The 16,691-nt window shown below is 40.8% G+C and overlaps 1 protein-coding gene across 1 annotated transcript in view; it reads right to left on the bottom strand.

Annotated features, from left to right (window-relative positions):
- ZNF704 (zinc finger protein 704) overlaps positions 1-16,691 on the bottom strand; it is a 208,234-nt gene that overhangs the window by 164,952 nt on the left and 26,591 nt on the right. The window lies entirely within an intron of this gene.

The raw sequence follows: 16,691 nt of genomic DNA, 5'->3' as shown, positions 1-16,691 counted from the left end.
CCCAGCTCCACAGGACAATGGTCAGCCACCTGGGTCTACTTGCAACTCATTAAAGAGTTACCATATTTCTTAGAATGCACTAGTTAATGAAGCAAAGTAAGAGTCCAAGAAAAATGAGTGCTTTTAAGAGCTAACTGTTTAAATGACATCGATACTCAATAGAAAGGAATAAGAAAATATTTCACACTTCTAAAATGCAATAAATTTTCAATAAAAACGTAGTTTGGAAAACTGACTAATGTAATTATAAATTTTTAAAATATCCATCACTAATCACTTTCAGTGCAACTTCTTCTGCCTGGAGGTGGAAGAGAGAGGGAGGCATTTTTTCCACCTCTAGAGCAGCTCATTCCCAGCGATGTTACAACAGGAATATGCCAAACGCCAGGCATGAAAGATGAAAACAAAGGCGTGGTTTTGATGATTATAAATAGTTTCTCCCTAAGTGTCAAGTGTTACAGTAATTAAATATTTAAGTAGTCATTAGTATTAAGTTGTAGCAATAATTGACATCCATACCTCCCTTGGGGTCAACTGGACTGGTTAAATGAATTCAATCCAAAGAGAGGAGGGTTGAGGGAGAACATTACAGAAAGTTTAGCTTTTAGCTCCAAATATTTGGGGAAAAAAGCCAGCATCTAAAGCAAATTAATACAAAGTAGAATAAACTTCCTATAGAAATGATATTATAATTGTATGTCATGCTCTTAGCTGAGACTTCATAATAAAATAAATTATGGTAATATTCAACAATGTAAGCTATAAATCTTCCATAATACATTCTAAACATAAAATTAATCTCTCAATAATAATCAGCAAATTTTAGCAATGTAATGAATTTCAAAGACTACTTAGCCCAGACTCCTTTTTAAAAGTGGAATTAAAATGAGTTAGAAATGATCAAAGAAGAGAAAAAAGTGTAGAGGTGAGCAAGAGACTTTAGATACTTTGAGTCATAGGTTCCACTGTTTGTAAGGCTGGTGGAAGGAGTGGGTCACAGGTGTAGATGTTCATTATATCACTATGCCTTAAATGTATATGTATATTACATGTTCTCTTTTTTAAATTTATTTTATTTAGTTATTTTTGGCTGCGTTGGGTCTTTATTGCTGTGCACAGGCTTTCTCTAGTTGCAGTGAGCGGGGGATACCCTTCGTTGTGGTGTGCGGGCTTCTCATTGCGGTGGCTTCTCTTGCTGCGGAGCACGGGCTCTAGGCGCGTGGGCCTCAGCAGTTGCAGCATGCGGGGTCAGTAGTTATGTCACTGGGGCCCTAGAGAGCAGGCTCAGTAGCTGTGGCGCACAGGTGTACTTGCTCCATGGCATGTGGGATCTTCCCGGACCAGGGAATTGAACCTGTGTCCCCTGCATTGGCAGGCGGATTCTTAACTACTGCGCCACCAGGGAAGCCCCTATAGTTTCTTTTTAATGTTCTTTTATTCATATCAGATATTATATTTAAAAATATTTTTTAAAAGGAGAGTACACGGAGAGAAGAGAATGGAGCAAGTATATGAAGTCAAATCTTAAGACATGGGCTCAGAAATGGCCCAGAGAAATAGGGTGGTGGCTGGGTCGGATGCTGGACAAAGGAGAATGCTCTAAGATGGGAGGTAATAGAGCCCATTTGAATGCTGAGGCAGGATGGAAAGGAAGGGATGAGTGAGGGTTTGGAGGAGGAGTAAAAGGGGGCAGCCATTGCACCTCCAGCAGATCAGCTGAGGAAAGCAGATAAAGGAAGATATGAGCCCATTTATATGAGATTTCCGGAAAAGGCAAATCCATAAAGACACAAAGCAGACCAGGGATTGCCTGGGGCTGGGGTTGAGAGCAGGAACTGATTGCAAACGGGCACTGGAGAACTTTTTGCCATGATGGAAATGTTCTGGAACTAGACTGTAGTGATTTGTACAATGCTATGAATTTATCAAAAATCCCTGAACTGTATTCTTACAATGGGATGAATATTATGGTATGTAAATTATACCTCGATAGTACTGTTGATTTAAAAAAAAAAAAAGGAAAGGAGGAAAGAACCAAACCAGGAGTAACTGGTGTAGAAAGTATATTCCCCAAGAACCACCTGGACCAGAAACTGGGAAACGGTGCCACAAAGAGGCAGCCACGAGGTGCTTGACAACCCAGGCTGCTGCAAGTAGCTGTGCTGTTACACCCTGCACACAAGAAAGATCAGCTAAAATCCAGTCCCCACTCAAGCCAGGTCCCCAGGCCTCTTCACCCATGGAAAAGGGACATTTTTCTAATTCATCCACCCGGAGAAGAACTTTTTGTACTTCATCTGCCCAGAGAGGGCACTCTTACTTATTTTTTTCCCAACTTGCACAATGTCCTGGTGACAAAAGGAAACCCTTCTGGTGATCTGCAGGGCCTGGGCCGAGTTAGCTTCCTTCCTTGAAGCCGATATCAATTAATGATGTGACTCACATGAGCTGATATTTTTGTTAAAAGAAAAGTTGGGGAAATCTGAGAAATCTCTCTGTGAAACAGCTCAAGGGGAGGCAAAGTTTCAACAATAGAAGACAACCAGAGAAAACAAACAAATGCCCCAAATCTAGAAGCCCTAGGTGGCAAATAATGAAGAAAAAACAGCAAAACTCTTAACCAGGAATTTCGAGGAGAAAATACAAGGCAGAGGTTTGGGAATAATCTTAGTCTAGATTTTTTTTAAAGTGTCTCCTGCATGAGGAAGGGTTAATCTGACTGTATCCCACAGTGACAAGACTGTAAATTGGAAGGCAGTAGAATATGATTCTGGTTGTCAAATTTCAAGATGGACATTGACAAATCGGAATAAACACAGCAGGGTGATCAGGATGACAAAGGATCTTATTGGGAGAAATCTGGGCATATTTCATCTAAAAAACAGAAGGTTTAAGGCCCCCATAGCTTCTCTTAAATACGTGTTAGAGCCCTTTTGAAGAGGAATTTGAGTTCCGTGCTCCTCCGGAACCAGGATCAGTGGTGCCCACTCTTGCTTCTGGCTGACCGCGTTCTGACCTTATGGTTTACTCTCTCTTCCTCTTTTCTTCTCACTCTTCCACCACACTGTGAATGAGACATTTTGTATCTATAAGAAAGATTTACTACTTTTTACTTGACTGTGATTTCATGGACTCATAATCTGTTAAGCAGGTGGAATCTCAGAGACTACCTAGTCTCACATAAACATTTTATTTTGCACTATTCCTATAGAATCTGAATGCACTTTTCATTTTTTCAAATGTTCATTTACTACAAAATATATGCTTGTTGTTAAAATTTCAGTAAAAATGTGTATAAAATAAAATGGGGACAGTTTTCTATTCTTCCCCACCCTCAGGTCTAACCCCTAGAAAGAATAGCTTTTAACAATTTACTGCAAAACTTCAACTTACTTAAAAGGCATTAAATACCTATCTGCGTATATATACTGTCTGGAGTGTCTAAACATGAATGTGCTTATACTGCATGTATTGCTCTGCAATACACAATAAATCATGGGCATCTTTTCATGTTAGTTGTACTATATTAAAAATTTTTGAATACTATAACATTTCACAGGATCATATTTTTTAACCCATCCCTTCCTCACAGACATTGAGGTATTTTTCAATTTTTCATCGTTAAACATAATGCCACAATGAATATCCTTGTTGTATGTATGCATGTACCTTTATACTTGTGCAAGCATTTTTGTAGGAAAACGTGGAGGTTCGAATTGCTGACTCAACCAACCAAAATTTTCTTTATGGGGGAACAAACTATGGAACGCCCATACAATGGACTTAACCATGAAGTCACTAAAAAGAAGGGCATCAGAATAAATCCACAATCTATTAAGAGGAACACATTTGCTCATGATCTACTAAGAGAAACAGGTAAGTTGCAGACTAGCATGTTAGGCGTGATTTCACTGCTTTTCAAAAACAAAGTAGTTTGCTGAAAAGCTACACACCTTCTGGGCCAAGAAGGTTCTTCTACTTCTTTTCTTGTATAATTAGATACACGCGTACACACATACAGACACACACACAACTTCCAAGTGGTGAGATTATGGGGGATTTTTCTACTTTTTTAAGGTTTTCAAATTTTAAAAATTAATACAAAGAGAATTTTTTAGAGGTTCACAAAAAGTAGGAGGAATAATCCTCCGTGCTGGTCAACATATGAGGGAACTGGCACTCTCAACACCTGTTGGTAGGGATATACATGTTGAAGGGGGACAGCATGGCAAAAGGCAGCGAATTTAATGGTGCACCCCTCTGATTTAGCAATTCTACATCTAAGGGGAAAAAAATTACCTAGAAAAGCACACAAGAATATTTAGCACAGAATTTCTTACAATATTAAAAAAATGCAAATTCCCTAAACATCCATCAATAAATTTGGGGTTAAATATGAACAAATAAAATGTATAGTTAAAAACAAAGATATATTTCTTTATTTATTGAAATGGAAAGACATTTAATACATTACTTGAAAAAAGGAAATCCAAATGAGTTTATGCAATATAATCTCGGGGAGGAGGGATGTATATATATAAAGAGGAAAACAATTCTGAAAGGACATTCCAAAATGTTAAGAATGGTTCTCCTTGGAAGCAGAATTACAGTCCAATTTTGCAATTTTTACAATGTTCGTGTATAGTTTGGTATTTTAAAATTTATAAAGTTATTCTGTTCTAAAAAAAATACACATCATTTTTACATAATTAAGTTTCTCAAGAATCTGGCATTTATATAACTAATACCTTTTTCTTCTACTTAGCTTTCAGTTACTAGTATATATGCACATACTAAAGGGGAAAAATGAATTACTTAAAATGATCCATCCAACTGCACTATTACTTTCCTTGCTTACCAGCACCTCTCAGCTATACTGTATTACAAGCACTACCATTGAATTCCTTCTTCCTACCCAACACAGAAGCCCTTCAACAGCACATCACAGACACACGCTTTATCCAGTGTAATTTCCTGCAAGGGGACAAAGCTTGAGCTAACTGACAAATAAAACTCAAAATTTTTATTCCAACGAACAGCTTTTGTTTTCCTAAATGAAGATAAACAGCCTAACTGTAAATATGATATACTGGGGAAAATTGCAATTTTTTAAACAAGAAGTTAACAGTATCTATTTCAATTCTGAATTTCTCTAAATGGTGTCCTTTGTAAACTGGACTGAAGCTCGTCAGCTTTTCTCAATACAAAAACATCTGGTTTCCATAGGAGGATTCTAACAGCACATCAGAAAACAGAATGGCTTCTAGCATCAGTCCACTTGCTTGGTCAATCCTTCCTTCTGTCTACACTCAAGTGCATTCCAGGCTACCTTAATCCCAACACCCTCCCCATGAATATACGGTAATAAGATGCCAAAACGCATGTGTCAACACTCACTCTTGGAAACTGTCCTCACTTACTCATCTCAACCCAATAAGATTTGAGGAATTGGCTCTGGAGATTAACTGGATTTCCAGGAATAATCTGCAAAAAGTCAACCCATTTGCCTTCTGGGGCTTTCTGAATAGTAAGAAAGTAGTATAGAAATTTTGGAAAAGGAAATGAAATTCAGGCCACAGCAAAAACCACTCTCGGAGAGCGAGCCACGGGAGGCAAGTGAATGGTCCATTTGGCCAAGCAACGCTTTAAGACTCTTGCATTCACCAGGCAACCACACAGTCCCAGCTGACAAACTATAAGAGAATTTTCCCTATTTCAGATTGTGTTTCCCCACCTTAGGATTTATTTTTTAAACTTGCTTTCAAAACACATAAATATACATATTTAGTAACAGATGACAATGACACGCCAACTACAGTGTGGAGCACGTAATCAGACTCCCAGAATTTGAAACATGCTACAAAAGAAGCAAAGGTTATGTTAATAATAGGAACAATTGATTTTTAAGTTAATTTAAAATATTACTACCAAGGGTCATGCTCAAAGAAAGACCAGACTCTTGAGTCGACTGACAAAGACTGTGTCCAAAAACAGTCAACAGAACTTTACTCATCACTTCAAATTAAATGCTTCAAATTTCATGCTATGTACACAGAAAAATAAGTTGGATGGCAAATCTATCCAGTCCTAATGAATAGCTGTAGTAGAAACACTTTAAAAATAATTGCTTCCAATTGCTAGCCCCTTGATTATATTATTCCCTTAGCCCTCTGAAAACAATGAAGTGTTTTTTGACTGCTTTACCCTCAAGTTTATTATCTCTCTATACCAAGACAGAGTAACTAGCTGGTGAAAATCATTCTGGTTTGCTGGTGTGATGATGGTGCGAGAAGTAAAACTCAGCACGACAGTGCTGAGACCCTCACTGTGATGGCAGCCACACAGCTACACTACCGCAGCGATCAGTGTTGTTAACGCCGGGTTTACTACAGCATGTTTCACCTCTAATATCTTGACAGTTTAATATTCAACAAAGCATGACTTGGTTTGCCTAATGGCAGATGAGTCAGACACACATTTAGGAAAGTTATTGCAAACATTTTTGGTGGACGACTACTTGGCTGAAGTTTCAAGCCTTCTATTAACATGATGCAAGTGAGAACAAACTGCGTATTTTAAAAAATCCTTTCTAAAATCCTGAATGGAAATACCTATTTCTATAAAGTTCAATATTAACTTCAAGCCGGGCTAAAGTCACCTGTGTATTTTTTCCAACCAGGTGTAAGGAGAGAGAGGAAATATCAATAGGGATCTACCTCACTGGATTTAACTTTAGTATAGAGAATTTTGAACTTAATACAGTAATTAGGTATTCCATTTATTTTACATAAGTCAGAGTTTAATTCAACCAATCACACCCAGTCATGTGAAAACCCTGTGGCCTTTACCTTCAGAATATATCCAGAATCCAGTCACTTCTTATCACCTCCACAGTTACCATCTTGGTCAAGCCACCATTATCTCTTGCCTGAATGTGTACAATAGTCTCCTCCCTGGATCCCTGTCTCCTTCCTTGCCATGCCTTTCCCACCCCCCAGTTCCTTCTGAATAACAGTAGCCACCTTGTCCCTTACCAACCAGAGTCAGATCATGCCCCTCCCCAGCTCAGCACCCTCCAGTGGCTCCCCATTTGACAAAGAATAAAAGCCAAGGTCCTTGCGGTGGCCTCCAAGGCCCCATTTGGTTTGGCCCCCCCAAATCCTTCTTTTTACCCTCTCCTACTTCCTGCCTCCCCTCTTACCTCTCCCTCGACCCTTGCTGGCCTTGAGCAGGCCAGGCACACCCCTGCCTCAGGCCTTCTCACTGGCTGCCCCATCTCCCAGGACTGTTCTTCCTTCATATCAATACATCCACACTGCTGGCTTCCTCACCCTTTCAGCCTTTGTTCAAACATCTCTTTCTCAGTGAAGCCAACTCTGACCCTCCTATATAAATTGCAGTGCGCATCTCCCACTCTTCATCTCCCATATTCTATTCTACTGTTGTTCTACAGCACTTACAACAAACTGCATAATTTATTATCTATTATGTTTATTGTCCAGGCTGCATTGCCAGAATCTTGCTCTACGAGGGTAGTTTTATTTTGTGTACTGATGTTTCCAGTACCTGCAAGAGTCTCTGAAACAGAGGGTGCCCTCAATAGGCATTTAGGGAGTCAATAAATGAATGCAGTTTTAGGTGATTATATGTGCTATAGGGTAGCACCTACTAATAAAATCTGAGGAGGATGGATGCCAAGTTCCTGGACCTGCAAAGAGTGGGGTCATAGTCAATAGAAATTTCCTAAGCTACCAAGAAGGAAAGAGTGAATTGTGCTATAATTTGGAGAAGAGGTGAGAAGTAATTACAGGATGGCCTATATTACTCCTTTCCTTATCAAGTGTTGAATTTTATTTCATGGAGGATTTTATCTCCAGGAATGTGATCTTTATTGTATAATAAAATCTATAAAGAAAATAGGGTTTGTTTTACTTTTAAATTAAGGGACTCTGAACTTTGCTTCTACAAATATCACCCAGTTAATCCAGGACAAACCTGTAGAGAGATAAGGCAGAATTTCACAACCAAGTCACAGTTATAAAGTTCTATAATTTTCAAAACTCCTGGGGAGTGGAGATTCCTATAAGGGGCAGGACGTGGAGCAGTCTGGTCCCCAGGGATGCCCAGAAACACTTCCCACACCTATCTGAGGCTCATAGCAAATCCAGGCCACTTATTCTCCCAATCAATTCTAACATTTATAGTCAAGAATAACAATATAGGGCTTCCCTGGTGGCGCAGTGGTTGAGGGTCCGCCTGCCGATGCAGGGGACATGGGTTCGTGCCCTGGTCTGGGAAGATCCCACATGCCGCGGAGCGGCTGGGCCTGTGAGCCATGGCCGCTGAGCCTGCGCGTCCGGAGCCTGTGCTCCGCAACGGGAGAGGCCACAGCAGTGAGAGGCCCGCGTACGGCAAGAAAAATAAAAATAAAAATAATAACAATATGAAATTCAATGTCATCTTTCATTTCTTCCACATTTGGTTCATAGTAACTATTTCTGATGATAGGGTTTGGGTCCCACCTGAAGTATTTTCTTAGAAGTTTCTTTCTGAAGGAGAACAGATAGCTGTTTTGCTGAGGGGCAGCTAACCTATGGAAGACTTGTCCATACCAATTGCTGTGACTGCCACATAGAGCCCACGATTGCCACTGCCCACCACCACTGCCAGGAGGACCGGGGCCCCTGGGCACAAAACAGGCATCACTGTCTCTGACCTTTCCTCATTGTAATTTTGCCCCAGGCGAATCTCACAGTCTCCTCTCACTGGAACCTTCCTCTGCCCATCACACGAAACAGAGAGCTACTCTGGAGACTGTATACTTCACAGAGCCTCTTCCGTGGCCGCCTACTGGAGCCCATCCCCATCTCCCTGAAGTCTCCTCTCCTCCCCTACTGAGGGTCTCTGAGCAACCTTGTCCCCACCTGGCCTGAATCCTAGGCACAAACATACACAGCAAAAAAGAAGAGATTCTTGGCAATTCAAGCAATGTGTTTGAGTTCATTTTCTTCATGGGTTTATATGGTTGTTTGCCATTGACCTGGGAATCAAACGAGACTTTAAAACATGATTTTTCTGACCAAACCACACATTTCCCAGAAGTGGTTAGAACAGAACTTTTTGGTAAGTTTGAGAATGTACTCCTGATACGTATAAATTAAAGGACAAATCAGTTCTCGAAAAGGACAATGCACAATTTCTCTGGGCACAAACAGGACCAAGAAAATCCTTTCTTTCAAGAACCTAATCTGAGAGACCAGAAACTGATGTCAATTAGTGCTGGTGGCTCGGAGTGACAGCATGGGTGACCAGGTCAGGCCACGGGCATGTGAGAAAGTAGAGGAAACCAGGAAAGAGTGAGGAACACTTTGGAGAGAAATAGGAACAGAGGGCAGGAAAGTCCTCAGACCAGGCATCTGACAGCTGCCTCATCCCCCCGCCCCCCAAGTCCTTGTCCACCCTGAGCCTGAGTGGACTGTCTGTAGGTCGCCTCTGTGCCTGGACACCTGCATCTCCCGCCTCATTATCAGAATCTCCACGCCCCCCCCCCACCTTTCTTTTTTTGCAAAACCTGAGCTGGTTTCAACTTCTTGCAACAAAAAGAGTTGGACTAACTAACCCAATGCCTTGAATTCCTCTGGCAATAAGAACTATAAATGCAGCATTTCCAGTTCATCGGTGGTTGCCACAGGCTAACACAACTTCTTTAATGTTCAGAGCAGATTAAGAAGCAGCTTTTAAGTAAAAAAGAATTGTCAGTTGCTAAGTGTTCTTCCTTAAATATACATTTTATTTAAATACAATTTGTCATTCCTTTGCGCAGTAAACAGCAGGTGAAATTAAGAACTCAAGTTGAAAGCTAATGAATTCACATTTTAGCTTGCATGTGGCTCTTAATTCACAGACAGCCAATTACTTCTACTAGCTGCACAGATGACTAAATAAAATCTGCTAATAAATGCAGCTAGAGTGTATTCAAGAAATTAAACAGTACATATTAGAATAAATCTGTAAATCTGCTTATCATAAATTTAATTCTTTAGAATAAAGGTCCAACAGGTGTATGAGAGAGTAGATGGAAACATGAGAGAGAAATACGTTCCACTTCAACACAGTCCTTCATGAGAAGGTAGATGGCTCAACGGAAGAGCTGGGCTAACCCATGACAATGAGCTTTAGGAAGACCTTAAGATAGAAAGGTGTGCTCGTGGGGTTTCAGTCTGGTCACGATCCTTCCTTCCTGCCTTGCTGGCGTGGACTTCAGGCTTGCTTAGCCAGCTATAATAAATAAGCAAATGTGTGCCTGTATGTGTGTGTGCATGCATGTACATACAAATGAAAAAATACAACACACATACACACACCCACACATACCTCCTAGCAGTTCTGCTCCTGTTAGAACCCTGACTGATACAATATAAAACTTGTATAAGGTAGTCATGCTTCCCCTAGACCTCTCCTCTAGTGGTCCAGATGCTACTTAGACGCAGAGAACAAGTTTTGCTCAGTTTTGTATCCCAGACACCTGATGTATGCACACTTGGCACATTCAAGGTGCTTGGTAAATGTTTGCTTAACTAATGTAATTAAGTGATGATAAGACAGCAATGGGGCCAGCCTATAGGAGCCGAAAGGAAGACTTGTAAAATCTGGAGACAGAAGTGATTCCATACTCACAATACTCTGAAGTATACAGAAGACAATAGCAAAAGTAGTAGGAATAATAACAATGGCCACATTTATTAAACCCTTACTAAGTACAAGACACTGCATTAAAATTTCTTCATATACATTATTTCATTCCAGTCCCAAAAAATCCTAAGAGGAAGATCTTATTAACCAAACTTTATAGGTAAGAAAACTATAGATAAGAAAACTAAAACTAAAATTACTACGTAACTGACTCGAGGTCTCACAGGTCTTTGCCCTCATTGCTCTCTCCTCTCTCCTGGATACTTCCCATCAGCAATCAAACATTCTCCAGTATCCCCCATCTTTAAAAAAAGAACCCACCTTATTTGGACCTCTGATCCTCCTCAACTACTGCACCTCTGCTGTATGCCCTGTTGAAGTCGAGTTATCAGTAGAGATGTGTACATGAGCTGTCTTCACTCCCTGCCTCCTATTTACTCTTCAGCTTATTGTCATTGATTTCTACTTCCTCCAAAACAAAAAGAAAGCATGCTTTTGCTAGAGTCACAGTGAACTATACAGAGTATATCACTAAATGTAATAAATACATACTTTAAAATTTCCATTCTCTCAGTACTAAACACAACTAGCCTCCTTGAAGCATCATCTTCTGTTGGCTTTATGATAGCAGGACCAGTGCCAATTCTTTTTTTTTTTTTTTTTTTCGATACGCGGGCCTCTTACCGTTGCGGCCTCTCCCGTTGCGGAGCACAGGCTCCGGACGCGCAGGCTCAGCGGCCATGGCTCACGGGCCCAGCCGCTCCGCGGCATGTGGGATCTTCCCGGACCGGGGCACGAACCCGTGTCCCCTGCATCGGCAGGCGGACGCTCAACCACTGTGCCACCAGGGAAGCCCCAGTGCCAATTCTTATTTGCAGAGCAAGACAACAGACTCTTTAAGAACCCTGGAGAGTCAGGCTGGGATGTTCAACTGCACAGAGCCGAGAGGAAGGTCTGACCACATCCCAAGTCTGAACTAGCAGAAGTACCACACGACAACAGGTACCGAAAGCTACAACTTCCACAACAGATGCTCCTGCAGAGCCAGGAAACTCTGACACTGTGTTTTGCCAGAAGGTCGATTCTGTACATGGCTACCTTTCACTGCCTTATTTGTGCCTAGTCACATGCCTCAGGTGGGTGCATTGCTTTGACAGAACCTAAGTCACACAGAATTCTAGCTGCAAGGTATCTGGGAAGTTCCAGCTACAGCAGCACAGAAAAATAATATACGAAGGGGATACAGAGGTGTTGAACGAGCCAATGTACAGTATTGCCATGCCACCACACGTTTCCGGATTTCTTTCTTTTTTTTCTTTGCAGCCTCCTCTATCTGCTACCCCCAACACATATTTTTAATCTATGTACTTTTCTCTGTTTTTATTGCCACCATCATTTTTTTTTTTGGACTACTACAATAACTTCTGGTCTAATCTACCCACTTCTACTCTTAACTTCTCAGAATGTTATTGAGAGAATAAAATAAGAAAGAAGATTTCGTAATTTTAACATACCATTTAAAAATTAATGCTAATAAACTAGTGTTCTTAGTTATAGCTATAAAACTTTTAAAAACATCATTTAATTAGGCAACTACCTATGTGATACAACTTGAAGATGCCATAAAGATACCTGGTTGAGATATACGTTCCAATGGCTAAGAATGCCAGAAATATTATCAATAGGGTTAAATCATAGGGTTCATTATATCATTAACCCAGCATCCTTGGTTAAACTATAACTAAACCAGGAAAAGGAGTCTATGTTTGTTGTGAAATCATGTACAACTGAAATCAAATCCCAGTCCTGCCACTTGCTAGGTAGTTGATCTGGGGAAAGTTTATTAACCTGTCTGCACTTCAAGGTCTGGTCCTCACCTATAACACAGGGATGATAGGTTGGTAGAAAGGACCAAAGGGGAATATCTAGTAAAGTGACTGATGCACGGTAAATAGACATCATTTCTCTCTGGCAATACCTTACTGAGAATTAGTTTGTGAGACTAGTTAATATCCAGTGTGCTGGGAAGTGAAAGACAAAGTACTGTAGCAATCTGACACAGGTTTAGTGCATCAGAGGACACGCAAACATACAAAAACAGGAGGTTCCGGTGGGGGAGATGGGGCTCTGCTCAGAGAGAAGAGTTTGGGTCACCAGGGGCAGCTAGAGGTAGGTAAGGCTTCTGGAAGCCTTGAGTGGGAAACGGGTCATAAGAAAAATAGAAATAGCAAAAAAAAAAAAAAAAACCCAGGAAGAGATAACGAAACCCATCTCTCCCTTAGAAGTTTTGCCTGGAGTGAGCCCAGTGGGGTGCCATCAGTGTCTCTGACCATATGGTCCAAACCATCCCACTTCTTCAACTCTAACCTTACTCAGGAACGCACAGGAAGGGCAGGATGAAGGAAGAGGAAGTGTTCAGTGATAGCACATCATCCCTTGCTCTGCTCTACATCCCAAACCTTGTTCAACAACAGTAGCAATCTTCTTCACATCAATAGGATCCTGCACGAGTCTCCCTAACAGACACAGAGGGCAAGCCTACGAGCTAGAAAACATGCCAAATAGAGGTTCACCTTCTCACCTGCAGACATCTGCTTTCATCTTCAACTCAAGAAATGAGCAAAAAGACAACTCTACTTTGGCTGTTGCTAAAACGTATCTCGTATATTAAAACGTATCTATGGCTGTTTACTGCTGCAAATCATATGGAAGAAAAATTTTTTAAAAATATTTAGCCTATGGATTAATTCAATTTATAGTTTTTTTTAAAAAAAAAACCAGGAGCTTTGTATTAGTATAAACTTTACTAAGTTAATGAAAGAGGAACGTATATTCTAGAATGGTGGCATCTAATTTACTACTTTCAAAGACAGAATTTGTAGACGGTGGGATTCTGTAAGTAGTTTGACAGGCGTTGTATACTAAAATTCACCTGATAAACACAACCATGTGGCCCTGACATCCCTAGTAGAAGAAATGAAACTTGGCTGGCAGCCAAATAATACTTATCACAGGACCCTACACAGAGCAAATGATTCATATGTCATATGTTTATGAATGTCAAAGAGCACACATTCAGGTTTTTAAAAGTTGAACTCTTTTGTTCATATGTTAAGCTATTTAAAGGATATTCTGTTAAAGGAAAAAGGTAAAATATGAATAAGCCACAATTTATTCTCTAGCTTCAAAAGGCAAATAAGTTGTTTACAGCCAGAAGCATGTACATTCTTCCAGGAAAACAGCAGACCAGTGATAGACACTATATAAACACCTTCTGTATCTCTGTATAACACACAATTTTAAAGTATATGTTAATACATTAATTCCCAACTAAAACATCTCTTAATTTTCTTATTTAAAGATCATTTTCCTGGAACACTTTCTAAAAGAGGTTGTATAAAAGATTTTAAAGGAGATAAAAATTCGAAAGCTTGAATATTTATTCCAACCCACACATAAATCCATCTCCTTTTTCCTAGTGATAATAAGAAAGAAAGGTATTTTAGTAGACCTTTGAGAAGAGTGTTTGCTTGAAAAGTAGGCATTCATTTAACAAATATTTCTACTAGGTACTGTAGGCACAAGAGATAAGAGTGATAAATACATATATCCATACATTAAAAAAGTACAAAGGTCGCTATACTCATGGAGCTTGAGATCAGTGGGAAGGAGGGTCAGAAATAAATGAACCACACAAACATAAATAATACTTCAACTGCAACAAATGCTCTGATAGAGAAGTATATGAGCTATGAGCACATGAAAGGTGAAAAATCAGAGAGGTCTGAGAAAGCATCTTTGTCGGTTTGTGCTGCTATAACAAAAATACCATAGACTGGATGGCTTAAACAATAAACATTTATTCTTCACAGTTCTGGAGGTTGACAAGTCCAAGATCCAGTCCCTGGAAGGTTTGGTACCTGGTGAGGGCTAGCTTCCTGGTTCATACACAGCTGTGTCCTCTGTGGCAGAGAGAGAGAGCGCCGGACTTTATAAGGACATCATTTCCATCATGGGGCTCTATCCCAAGACCTCATCCAAGTCGAATACCTCCCAAAGGTCCCATCTCCAAACACCATCACATTGGGTATTAGACTTCAACATATGAATTTGGGGCTGGGGGCGGAGGACACAAACACTCAGTCCATAGCAGGAAGTGACGGATGGACTGAGGTCTGATGAGAGGTGGAGCTACCAGGTGATGGGTGGTTGTGTCAGGAAAGCACGGCGAGCTTAAGAACTTGAAAGAGAGTCAGTAAGGCTGGAGACCAGAGTAAAGCATGGTGTGGAGTATGAGATGAGGACACGAGAGAGAGGGGGCTAGACCATGTGTTAGGAGCTGAATTGTGTCCCCCCATGCCCCAAATTCATATGTTGAAATCCTCATTCCTAGTACCTCAGAATGTAGCTGTATTTGGAGACAGGGCCTTTCAAGAGGTAATTAATACAAAATGAGGTCTTATAGGTGGGCCCCAATCCAATATGACTGGTGTCCTCCGAAGAAAAGGAGACTGGGACAGAGAAAACATGCAGACCAAAGGATGAACATGTGAGGACACAGAGAGAAAGTGGCCATCTTCAAGCCAAGGAGAGACAGAGCTCAGAAAAAACCAAACCTGCCAGAACCTTGATCGTGGATTTCGAGCCCCCAGAAGTGTGAGAATAGAAATTTCTGTTGCCTAAGTACCAGAGTCTATGGCATTTGGTTATGGCAGCCTTAGCAAGGAATGGTAAAAACTATGGTCTTGATCCTAAGATCATGGAATTCATGGATGGGGTTTAAACTGGGAAGAGGAAGGTTATAGATCAGATGTGCCATTTGCTCTGGCTGCAGTGTCAAGAGGCGAAGTGGATGCAAGATACGGTAGGCTGAATAATGGCCCCCAAAGACATCCACATGCTAATGCCAGGAACCTGTGAATGTTACCTTATTACGGCAAAAGTAACTCTGCAGATGGGATTAAGGATCTTGCAACCCCTACAGCCTCCAGAAGGAACCAGCCCTGACAACACCTTGACTTTACCCAAGTCAGAACCACTGTGGACCTCTGACCTCCAAATCAGAATACATCTGTGTTGGTTTAAGCCACTAAACTTGTGGTACAGTAACCTCTTACAATGGCAGCAGAACCCTAATACACAGGGAGATCAGCCAGGGGGCTGTAGGCAGCAGCCTAGTGGAGAGATGCTTGGATAGTGATGGCACGGATGGCGAGGAGACTGACTTGAGAAATACTCAGGAAGTAAAATCAACAGGAGTGGGTGCCGGGTTTGATTTGGGGGAGAAGTGAAGGAGAGGGAACCAGTGAGAAGCGTTTGTGTTCTTTACTTCCCTCCTACAACCTCCAAATACGGGCAGAGCGGTGGATCCACCATCCCACTTTGGGAGTCAGGGATCTGACAAGGCATTTAAAGATCTGAAGGCAGGAAACAAAAGCTGTTTTTCTCATTTTACTTCATCTTGGAGTTTAAATTTTAAAATGCTACCTCCAAGCTAAATAGGCTATTAAAATTTTATGTGGAGACGATCAAAACCCTCAGTTTAAAAATTATTTCTGCATGTGAAATATTTCTTGACTTTGATTTCAAGAAAGCCTGGAGCCCCTGAGGTGCTTACCATAAAGATTTACAAATGGAAGCTACAGAGGACCTATATTCTTCTCTTCTGTTCTATTTGCTTATCATATATTTATGCTCTCCTCAATAAACTTTTAGCCTCTTAAGACCACCAAAACCTAATATACACAGAAGAACACATATTACTTCATAATATATAGCCCTACAGCACCTATGCCACACCCTTCCTCGCTTTTGTAGTGACTCTGATCCCACTGAGCTCTAGGCAAACACAGTCATCAGTAGGGCCTTCTCGATGCCAAATCTAATGCAGGTCATTTCCTGCACTTGCACTTCAATTTCCTCACACCGGAAGCTGACCCTGCTGATAAGAAGGGTCTTGGCTACACTTAGGAGGTTCAAGCACTTGATGATTAAAAGTG

The sequence above is a fragment of the Aethalodelphis obliquidens genome, unplaced genomic scaffold (assembly GCF_003676395.1).
Source record: "Aethalodelphis obliquidens isolate GAN/ISIS:26980383/991018 unplaced genomic scaffold, ASM367639v1 scaffold68, whole genome shotgun sequence".
NCBI lineage: Eukaryota > Metazoa > Chordata > Mammalia > Artiodactyla > Delphinidae > Aethalodelphis > Aethalodelphis obliquidens.
The sequence above is the reverse complement of the archived record's forward strand: the minus strand, read 5'-3'. Positions and strand labels throughout refer to the sequence as shown.